The sequence below is a fragment of the Vulpes vulpes genome, unplaced genomic scaffold, assembly GCF_048418805.1.
Source record: "Vulpes vulpes isolate BD-2025 unplaced genomic scaffold, VulVul3 Bu000000635, whole genome shotgun sequence".
Classification (NCBI taxonomy): domain Eukaryota; kingdom Metazoa; phylum Chordata; class Mammalia; order Carnivora; family Canidae; genus Vulpes; species Vulpes vulpes.
In genome coordinates this window covers 1-11,948 of record NW_027325670.1, presented here as the reverse complement: position 1 = coordinate 11,948, position 11,948 = coordinate 1, and the positions used below count along the sequence as shown (strand labels likewise).

The 11,948-nt window shown below is 35.9% G+C and overlaps 1 non-coding gene across 1 annotated transcript; it reads right to left on the bottom strand.

Annotated features, from left to right (window-relative positions):
• Nucleotides 1-11,200: 11,200 nt before the first annotated feature.
• On the bottom strand, nucleotides 11,201-11,305 carry LOC140596459 (U6 spliceosomal RNA). Its single transcript, XR_011998436.1, has one exon. It is a non-coding gene; the product is annotated as a U6 spliceosomal RNA (small nuclear RNA).
• Nucleotides 11,306-11,948: the final 643 nt, after the last annotated feature.

Sequence of the window (11,948 nt, the reverse complement as noted above, 5' to 3'; positions counted from 1 at the left end):
GGTCTCTTTTATCTGTTATCTCCAGGCTCTGCTTTTGGACCTGCTCGTGAGATAACCGTTTTTTTTTTTTTAAGAAGGCTTCATTATGTGAGTAATAAACCTTCCTGTATCCTCTCTGTTTTGTGGGGGTTTTTTTGTTTGTTTGTAAAAAATCACTTTTTGTTTAGGTATCCATGACATGTAACGTCATGTTGCTTTCAGGTGCACACATAATGATTCAATATTTGTATATATCATGAAATGATCATGATGCAGACTCCTGACCGCACTCCTGCCAAGGAAGAGAACCTGCCCCTGAAGCAAGCCCGGGAATCATCCTTATGATGATCCTTTGAGAACGTACCTTGCAGAAACGTAGTAGGCCTGGAGGGAGCTGACTAGTTCCCGATGAAGACGGCCGCCTTGGAGCACTCCCATCCCCAGCTGAGGAAGCTCGACGGGGCGTCAGTTGTCCAACGTGTCGTGGAGGCCAAGCATCTGGGCAGGCAGCCCCAACTGGTCGAGGGTCTGACTAGGGGCCCAGTCACCCCACAGTGCAGCGCATCCCTGGACAATGGAGGGAGCCGGTCCTGTCACGGCAGGGAGGTGCCCCTGGAGATCTGGCTGGAAGCCCTGGAGGAGGCTCCCCACATCCAGGACCCGCCCCGTCATCCTGTGCCATGGAGCCGGCCGGCAGGTGCACGTGCTCTGCCTGCCCAGGCCTCCCCACGCAAGCAGCGCGGCCTCCCTGAGGAGAACGCACACGCCGCGAGGACCCGCCAGATCTGGCGTCTTCGGCCCACGGCCCAGACCCGGGCGCTCTCCCCCGGACCGCCAGGAGCGTCTCGTGTGTGGACGAGACCCAGGACAGGCGGCGGCTCACGTCTAGGACACCGCCGAGGAGGGGCGCTGCGTGCGGCCAGCGTGCGTGACGTGCGTGCGTGACGTGCGCCTGACGTCCCCATACGCAATTATCTACTTAGAGGCTTATGAAAGATTTTCTTCACTTTTTAATTGAATAATTAATATAAATATTATTGGATATGCAGCCATGTATACAAGGCTTCATTAAATCCACTAGTAAATTTAGGGTAGTTTACATTAGTTCACTGAGCAAAGAAATTGTTTTAATTGTCTTTGTATTACAAAAATCCAATGACATTCTGAGACAAAAATATGTTCTTACTAAATATTTGTTGAATGAATGAATAAATTAATGAGAAGAAGAAATCCCCTAAAGTGATAAGCTATACATGCGTGTAACTGAAAGAATAAAACAAAGTAATAGGAAACATTAGTATTTTACTTGGTTACTATTTATTTTCTCATCCATTCCTGGCACTGGATTACGGGTATACCTCATGTTATGGTGCTTTGCTTTATTGTGCTTCCCACGTACTGCAATTTTTTATATATTGAAGATTTGTGGCAACTCCTGTTGAGCAGGTCTATTGGTGCCATTTTTCCAACAGTATTTGCTGACCTCGTGTCTTTATGTCAAGTTTAGGTAATTCTTGCAGCATCTCAAGTATTTTCACTATTGTAATGCTTCTTATCATAATGTGTGATCAGTAACCATTGTTGTCACTACTGTAACTGTTTTAGCGCACCATAAAACACGCCCTTATAAGACAACAAACTGAATCAATAAATGTGGTGTGTGTTCTGACTCCTCCACTGACTGGCTGTTCCTTCATCTCTGTTCCTGTCCTCGGGCCTTCCTACTTCCTGAGACACCATGGAATTTGCACTGGTTAAGGAATAAAAGTGGTGAAGTAGGTGATGGCTAGTGAAAACACTATAAGGATAATAGCTTGGAGTGCTCAATTTGGTTGAAGAATTGTTGATGTGGGGATGATAGAATACTTAAATTGAAAAACTAAAGTAATGGTGGATGAGAAATATGCTAGAAATTGGGATGGTGGCTGAGGAATCACGGCTATAACAATGTCATGGATCTGACCAAGAGAATATGTGCTGGAAGCTGGTACTGAATTATCCAATAGTTTAAAAACATGCTTAGCATGTGTATATGTACACCACATGCAACCACTTATTCACTTATGGGCAAGAATGTGCAAGCTAACAAATAATTAAATTTGAAATAATTTTATATTTTAAATATTTATTTCAAAAGACTAATAAAATCCTAATTTGCTTGGAAATTTTGTTTTATTATTAATTATGTTCATTTTAAATTAGATATGGGTAAGATACCCTAGTCTTTTCTGGGTAAGGAACGCTTAATCCTGGGTCCAAATAAAGGTGAGTTGGAGGAGGAGGAGGATTGGAATTTAGTGGTCAAAGAACTGAAAAAATTGAGTTTTAATGCATTATCAACAAGATGAATCAATGTTTCTTATGGAAAATGCTATGAAGAATTCCAAGAGAAATCTCTGAGGATGGATGAATTCTGAGATGACAAAGCAAAGTATTTATTAGAGCTGGGTCCTAAAGGTTGGGTACCATATATAAGCGCATATGGTTATTTTTTCTGGGTATAAAATAACTAATGTAAAAAGCAAAAATTACAATAAATAAAAAAGAACAATGAAAATAAAATGTAATTTGCCTAAATATTTGAGGATCTGAAAAACAGTCTCCCTGTGCTCTTGTTCTCTTGCCATCTTCTGTCATTAAGAAATAATATCCAATTATTTATAATGCTTCATAATTTTTTACTTGACAATATGCCATGTGCTTTTTCCCATGCCAATATATACTATTTGAAAACAAAAATTATAATTTATTAAAAATGCAAAGGCACAGAGGAAGGGAGTGCAGAGCAAAGCTTATTCAAGAAACTAAGGAGTATGAGCAAAGGAGCTGAGAGAGAACTTTTTGCTGTGGAGAAGGAGAAAGAAGAGCTGGTTGGGCTTAAAAAGGTAGTCTGTGTTGTAAACTACTCCACTTGAGATAGTAAAGAGATACCTGTTTTTAGAAATCTCTGAATATCCATCTAAGGAATTTGAAACTGATTTTTTTTGGTGTGGGATTTATTGAAAGGAATTTATTAGGGAAATAAACTTGATTATAACTTGATTATACTTTGCATGTATGATGTGTTGAAAGGATTTGCCCAACATTAGAAACTGTGCATGCAGTGCAAGAGGCTTAAAGCCTGAGTTGTAAAAATAGTTGCCACAATTAAAGATTGAAACTGGTTCAAGAAACAATTTGAGGGAAGAAACATCAAATTGTAGATGCAGGAATAGCGACTTAAGTGTTAAGGTTAGGTTGGAAATAATGCCACTTAGAAAAGAGTAAAGTTTACTCAGAACTTTATTTATTTATTCATGAGAAACACAGAGAGAGAGAAGCAGAGACACAGGCAGAGGGAGAAGCAGGCTCCACGCTGGGAGCCTGATGTAGGACTTAATCCCAGGACCCCTGGATTACAACCTGAGCTAAAGGCAGATGCTTAACCACTGAGCCACCTGGGTGTCCCAGATAGAACATTTATAAAGGAGTCCAAGTGTTAGCAGCACGGGGTTATCAGATAAAAAATACAACACACACACACACACACACACACACACACACACACACACTCTCGCATACCCAATTACCAGAATTACTGACCTTACAGTTTTTCTATTCTAGGTGGGAAAACAGCAATTTTCTCAGATGACCTTTCAGGTATCAAAAAGGCTTTGATATATTTTCAGATATCAGTACTGTAAAAATCAGTGATAGAGTTGTTTGTTTTTAGGGAATCAGTGACTTACAGGTAATATTCAAGATTTCACTTGCTTCAGAGACTAAAGCAAGATAGAACCTGTTTTTTGTTCTTTTGTTTGTTCGTGTGTGTGTGTGTGTGTGTGTGTGTGTGCTCTAATTCCTGGCTCTCAGAAGCCAATTAATAAGAATGGAAGCACAGCTTTGCTTCCTTAGATATCAGACAAAATCCTCTATAATAAAAGGCTGTCAACTGTTCTGGATTTATTACTGTTGTTGTTATTTTGCCGTCGTTTTAGTATAAAATTTGTTACCAGCATTTAATATAAGATTTTTAAAGACATATTTATTTGAGAGAGAGAGAGCATGGGTGCGCACCTGTGAGAATGGGGGAGGGACAGAAAGAGAGGGAGAGACAGAATCTTTTTTTTTTTTTTTTTTTTTTGGAGAGACAGAATCTTAAGCAGGCTTCACACCCATTACAGATCCAGAAGCAGGGCTCAATCTCAGGACCCTGAGATCATGATTTGAGCAAAAATCAAAAGTCAGGCTGAGCCATCCAGGAGCCCATTTTTTTTTAATTGGCAGGACTAGGTATTTGTAACCCTAAGTTGGCAATAGGCTATGCTAGTTTAAGAAGAGGCTCCTGCCTCTACTGGGCTGTGTACCCTTAAATAACTGGTCAATATCACTCTATGTTGCCTGAATCCAGTCTTCTTCCTGTTTCCTGTCTAGCTATGGCAGATATTTGAATTTGGAGCTTCTGCTTCAACATTCCTACCTTTAATGACCTTGGGGAACTATCAATAAATAAGGATGCCAAAGAGAAAGTCCTTTTGGAAGTGACCCTGATTTGCAAGATGGGGGAGGAAGGAAAGATAAAGAAATGTGTTTGGGGTGTTTATGGGAGGTTACAATGTGTCAAGTATGAGAGAGAGATGACAGCTGCACTTGTACTTGAGATATCACACCTGAGTGGCATTCATTTAATGGAAAGAAGTTAATGTCATGGGAATGAGTTAATTCTCTGCAAGTGTTATATGGACAAAGGAGAGAAAAGGGCTTCTGACATGTTGGAGGGAGTTTGTCTGGATATTACCAAAAGGAAAATGTAGAGAACAAACGAGTCAATCTTCAAGATAAAAGGAGGAAAATGTATCATAATCGTTTCATTTTTTTCACTTTGTTGAGAGAATTCACAAGTACTCTGATAGTGAATTTCGAGAAAGCACTTTCACATATTTTAAATGATTTGCTATTTTAAAAATGCACGCTGTTTTTGTCAGAATGACTGATAGAAATATCCTGATAAAGATGATAGATGATCTACAAATGTAGACATTTGCAGCTGCATTACTTACTTAAGGTTTTGATACATATGCACTAGCAGTTTCAGTACCAATTCAGTAGAAATAAATGTATCTTATTAAATTGCTATTTTAGGACAAAACATTGGCATTTTCTTGGACTTCCAAGAGACTTCAGCACATAATTTAATTTTCCAAAGCATCATGAGAATTCAACGAATTATGCAAGCAGAGAATGACAAATCTGAATGAAATAGTCTAACCTCACTTAAAAAAAAAACTGAATTCTTGATTTTATTGGCAATACACAAATTCAGTCTCCATATTAAATAAATAAAATTTACAAGAATATTTAAATGTCTCTTTGACCGCAATGCGTAATCTTAATCACCTCCCTTACCTAGAGGTAATCATCATTTTCAGTTTGTTGTATATCCTTCTGGAAATTTCATTATCATTTAAATATTTACTCATGTTGAAGTCAGTATATATGTACCAACATGGAACAATCTCCAAAACCTTTTGCTGAGTGGAAAAAGACCAGATTGCATACTAATAAATTTATTATAATAATATTTATATAAAAATAAACATACCCATTGAAAACAAGACTACATATTTTCTACAAGTTCCCTTTATTGCTACTTCTTCCTCCTCCTCCTCCTCCTCCTTCCACTACCTTTAGAATGGTAACCCTCATCTGTATTTCAGGTTTAGATCTCTCTTCTGCATTCCTAACCTATCTTTCTGGCTGCTTTAATATACAGCTTACTCTAATCATTCACAGATTCCTTGATGAGCAATAAAAGCTGAATATACTACCTTTCCATGTTTACTTTCTCCACCTTCTGTTTTCCCTATTTTTGTTAATCTTTCTACAATCATCCAGATGCCTCCCATTTCTCTGTCTCCAAATTTAATTATTTACTATCTTGTATCCCTCACTCTCTTAGCTTTATTGTCCATCATGTCTAATTTTTGTATATTCCTGTTGCCATAGGACTTATTTCAGCCTCGCACTTTTCATTTAGACTATTGCAATATTTCTGAGTACTCTTTCTGCTTCAAGTCTAGCGGTTCACAAATATATTGGATCACAGATTACCTGGGGGAAATATTCAAACCACAGATGCCCTCTTCATGTTCATTGCTGAAAAAGCTAGTTTGGGACGGTAACTCAAAATCATAGAGTTGATTCAAAAGTTTTCATTCTTCCAATTCAAAATCCTTCCCATACTAGACAGTGGCAGTCCTGTGAGTTTAGATTAGTCTAGTTTTCTATTGTTTGGGGTACTGAAGTTAGGATTATAGCTATAAATATTTGAACATTGCTCATTTAGTGGTTATAGAAGAGTTCAGTGATCTTCAGGATGAGACTTCCAGGAAACTTAAATGCCTATACACAAACTTTTCACTTAATGTGCAAATTACCATTATATTGTTTCTGATATAAACATATTTTAACATTACCTTACAACAAGAATAATTTTCTAATATTTTAGCTAATCTACAGGGGAATTTATGATGAGGAACATGCCATTGCCAATATTAAAAATTACTGGTGTGGAAAATTCATGAGAGATTTTAGGACTTATAAGGCTCTTGTAGGATTACAATGATGTAATATTAAGGAATTAAGAAGACTTTTTTCGCTAGGTATAATTACACTAATAAAAGAAATTTCTTTCTTAGACAAGATCATTTTGAAAGGGTGCTAACCTTGTCCATAGTTCTTATTTTAAAACAGATCCTTCTTTACAAAGATCTCTGAGATTGTTAGCTACAAATGAGGAAACTAATTTGATTACTTATAATAAAAAGATATTCTTCTATATTCTCCTATGTTTTTCTGATTTTTTCTTACTTATAGCTGATTAACTTGATCATTCTTTCTACCCACACAATCCTTATAGTTTTATGGTACCTGAAGATCCCTAGAAATAAACATTTTGGTGGTGGGAGTTCGTCTGTATAACCCACTAAAACAGGATTAAAAGGCCAATGTTATCAGAACAACCTTGATTGGTTTAAGACTCCTCTAAGAGTTTTGAGTTTATAATATGCAGTTCAATGGAAACTATTAAATTATTATTTTAAATATAAAATATGTATTGTCAAGATCTCAAGAATAATAGAATCAATGGGAGATCAATCAATTGATCTATCATCTATCATCTTTCTTCTTTCTTTTTATTTCTATTTATTCATATCTATATATCTATTTGTTATCTCTTCTTTTTTCTTACCTTTATATCTATCTATCATCTATTATCACTTACACATGCAGAGACAAAGATTTGTTTTAAGGAACTGACTTATGTGATATGGGTTCTGACAATCCAAAATCTGGGCAGGCCAACAAGCTGGAAATTTAGGTAATGTTGCAGTCTTAAGGAGAAATTCTTCTTCAGGAATCTTCAGTCTTTGCTCTTTATTGTTCTTTCTGTTTACCAACTCTTCTTTTCTCTTCCTCCCTTCCTTACTTCCTTTCCCCATCCCTTTCTTTCTTCCTCCATTTCTCTGTTTCTTTCTTCCTCTTTTCTTTTCTTCCTTGATTTTTTAAAATGAATGTATTCACCATTCATTCATTCATTAACAAATGAATTGGGTATCTTTACTCCACACCATGATTCATTTTCTCTAGTAAATGAGATAAAATTTTGCAAGAAATTTGTAAAGCCATAACATGGCAAATAAAAGTAGCACGTATTGCCAAATCACAAATAAAATGATGTGACTGATATGCAATTGTTATAATTAAAGAAAGAACCAAAAAAGCTTTATATTACATAAATCTCTTAGTAGGAACTTGAGATGGAAAACTACAGTAATTTATTGGGACTCCTGGGTGGCTCAGAGGTTGAGAGTCTGCCATCAGCTCAGGGCATGATCCTGGAGGCCTGGGATCGAGTCCCACATTGGGCTCCCTGCATGGAGCCTGCTTCTCCCTCTGCCTGTGTCTCTGCCTCTCTCTCTGTGTCCTCATGAATAAATAAATAAAATCTTTTAAAACAAAGAAAGTTACAATAACTTACATTTTCTCAGTATTCCAGACTTTTTAAATTATCTTCTCCTTGGATTGGAACATTTTCATTTTTGAGAGCTATATGTAAGGTAGTTTGTGTTGCCAAAAGATGTTTGTAAAGGATTTTTATGTAGTTCCCAAATATTTTAATTGCCAGTATTATCAGACCATCTATCAATAAAATGGCCTTTCACCTAAAAGCCAATATCAACTATTTTGAAAGTTTTACAAGTTACTCAAGAAAAATGTGGAAATTCTATTTATCTATACCTAGCCACATATCCAAGCTACTGCCTGATATTCCATTGTGAAATCATATAGCTCATTAGTAAGAGAACTTTTCTCTCCTCACCAAACCTAGAACTTTATGACTGGCAAGCCCATTATATTTTAATTTCCAAATGCAATAGTGGGTTATTCTGACCTCATTGGAGAATATTTGTTAATTTTGTATTTGCACTTGATTGTTTATTATTAATGACCATTGTTCCTGCATGATGCTTAAAAATGTGATATCATTAATTTGCTTTGAAATTTACTCAAGTATAACTGTTACATTGAACAAACATCCTGTATGATGCCATCAGAAAGTGTAGTTCTTAACTCTTCCTATATGTGTAGTGTATGTTAATACAGGGTTGCAAGACTATATCTTCATCATCTTCATCAACACAAAAACATAAATATATATTGCAAAAGCTCATTATGTCTTATATTCAAACTCTATAAATTGTTTCTTTTTCTTTGGAAATGAAAGTTTTTGAACAAGCTAGGCAATGGAAATTATTTTTATAGATATTTATGCTACTACTCTCTTGGATTTAGTAGAAAAAAATCAGCAACATTATTATGTGTAGTCAGGGACCCTTTATTATTTCCCAGATGAGCCCTCAGATTTCTTTTACTATGGAATATCCATCTCTTTATCCTGATGTCTTCTTTAACTTTTCATCTTTGATTTATCTCTTCCTGCCCATATGCAGTTCTATTTTCTTTCTCTTCCAAGCTTTCATTCTTTCATTGAAAAATTTTGTTTTAATAGAAACAAGGAAAGGAGGTAAAGGCACTTCATTTTTAAGTATATGTAACTTTTATTTTAAACCTCTCTTCTGGGATGCCTGGATGGCTCAGCGGTTGAAAGTCTGCCTTAGCCCCAGGGTGTGACCCTGGGGTCCTAGAATCAAGTCCCACATTGAGATCCCTACATGAAGCCTGCTTCTCTCTCTGTGTATATCTCTGCCCCCTCTCTGAGGCTCTCATGAATAAATAAATAAATAAATAAATAAACCCCCAAAAAACAAAACAAAACAAAAAAACCTCGCTTCTGTTTGCAACCTTCCCTGTGAATCCTATCTTTGGGGTTCATGTGCTTACTAAAACAACAGCAACAACAACAAAAAACAAAACAAACACAACAAAACAAAACAAAAACCGAAAAGACCTTGATAAAAAGTCCAGAAAAAAAAATTGTCTAAAGAGTATTGAGGGACCTCACATAAAACTTGCAGTTACAGGAAGCTTCTCTCAGTTACAAAATCACTTCTTGCTTTACAGAGTGTGATTTTATTTACTTTACTCAAAACTTCAAGATTGTTTTTAATCTGATTTGCCTATTGAGACCAATGTGATATTTAACCAGCCTCTGTTTCCTGATGGTTTCCCTCCCTGGCTTCTGAAGCTTCCCAGATGTATACATGGTGTGCTCTCACATCCTGTTACCGACATTAATATATTTCACCCTTGCAACTTGTCCTTTATGACTCTTCCTACATCCACCATTGCAGACTTCTCTATTATAATGTAATCTCGGCTACTATAAATTTACATTAGTTCAAATTATGTCTTTTTTTTAGATGAAATGCAAGCACCTTGTCCTTCAACTTTCAAGAAGGCTGTCATATAACACCGGAGGAAGCTGGCAACTTTATGGGAAGCATATGTTGAGCCCTCAACATTCACCAATTAATGACCCTAATGCAAAGCAATTTAAACAAGGAGGGAAACATGCTCCAGTGTCTAAGAGAAAACAAAACAAAATAAAACAGCAAGAATAAGATTATGTGGTTTGAAGTCAAGAGGATAAGTTTTCAAAGCCTAAACAAGTGATTTGTAAAGAATAATTCCACTTTCCATAAAACTGAGAACCTGTGAAAGCTGAGAACAAGAAATCTGCAAGCAAACTGTGGATGGCAGGGCAATAGGTTATGGTCCTGAGAATATATATATATATATATATATATATATATATATATAATCCATTAGGATATATATCCTGTATATATATATATATTATCCATCCATTAGTTCATTAGATCATCATTTTATATATATATACTTTATATATATAATATATATGCATATATATATAAATTTTACATCCTCCCCAGCAATAAAGGGAGATATATTTGTGCAAAGGTAAATCTGGATGCAAATTATTATTTTTGGAGAGAAAATTATAAAAGCATAATCTGTTGGTACTGAAAGAACACAGAGGTTAATCAGTCAAAATCTCTAATCTTACAAAAGAGAACACTGAGGTATTCATTATTGAAAGTATAACTCTTAGAATATCTCTTAATTCTACTTTTCTGTTCTTAACTTTTACTACTTGTCCTTGGCACAATATTTTGACATACATTCTTTTTGTTCTAGAACATGTTAACTGTGCTTATAAAGACAAGGTCCCACAGAGAATCAGAATAACTTTTCAGAAACTCTGCCTCCCTCCCAAACTTCTCAATGTAAAATTATAATTTAGAGAAATAGCTAATTAGGGGCAGCTGGGTGGCTCAGCTGGTTAATTTTCTGACTCATGATTTCAGCTCAGGTTATGACCTCAGGATCCTGAGATAGAGCCCTGCTTTGGGCTCCACACTAGGCGTGGAGTATGCTTAAGATTTTCTCTCTCCCACACTCTGTCCCTTCTCTCCTTGTGTGTTATGTTCTCTCTCTGTCTCAAAAGAAAAAAAAAGGAAAATATCTAATTATTCATTTCAATAAAGATATAAATGTTTTTCAGTTTTTTATTATGAAACAATTGTTAAATTTTAATTCTTTTCTAATTCAAAGATATATACATATAAAAGTTGCAAAAGACAAAAAACTTATGAAGAGAAGTAGGAGAAAATAATCAGATATCCAATACTACATTTTGATGCAGTTTTTCCTATTTATTCTTATGTTTGTTGAAATAATTTTCTTTTCTTTTTTTTTTTAATTGGAATGCTTCATGAATTTGGGCGTCATTCTTGCACAGAGTTTATGCTAATCTCCTTTGTATTGTTCCAATTTTACTATGTGTTGCTAAAGTGAGCACTATTAAAGATTTTATTTATTTATTTGAGAGAGAGAGAGAGAGAGCATGAACGAGGGGAGGGGCTGACAAGGAGGGAGAGGGAGAGAGAATCTCTCTCTGAGCACAGAGCCCAACGTGGGGCTTAATCTTATGACCCTGAGATCATGACCTGAGCTGAAACCAAGAGTTTGACACCTGACTGAGCCACCCAGACACATGAGAAGCAAGCACTATTGAAATAATTTTGTACATACAGAGTTGTGATCTATTCTATCATTTTAACATTGTTTGAGACAGTTTTTTTCTATTCCATTACACATTCAACAGGTGCATAAAATTTTGTCATGTGGCTGTATAATTGTGTGTGTGTGTGTGACCTCCACCATAATCATTTATTCCAGTATTTTATATATAAAATATTAGTTTTAAACATTATTACATAAAGATTTTTCCCCAAAATTTTAATGAATTATTTCCTTAGAAGAGATTCCTAGAAGTGTTTAAAATGTACTGACATTTTAAAGGTTAATTTGTTTTCTACAAATCTTTCCTCAGTTTATACTCTCTCACTAGTATATGAGCCTGCCTGCCTCACTACAGTTTTGCCAGTAATGAGTCCTAGAGACCAAATTATTTGACAAGATCAGGCTAGAAAAGTCATCGG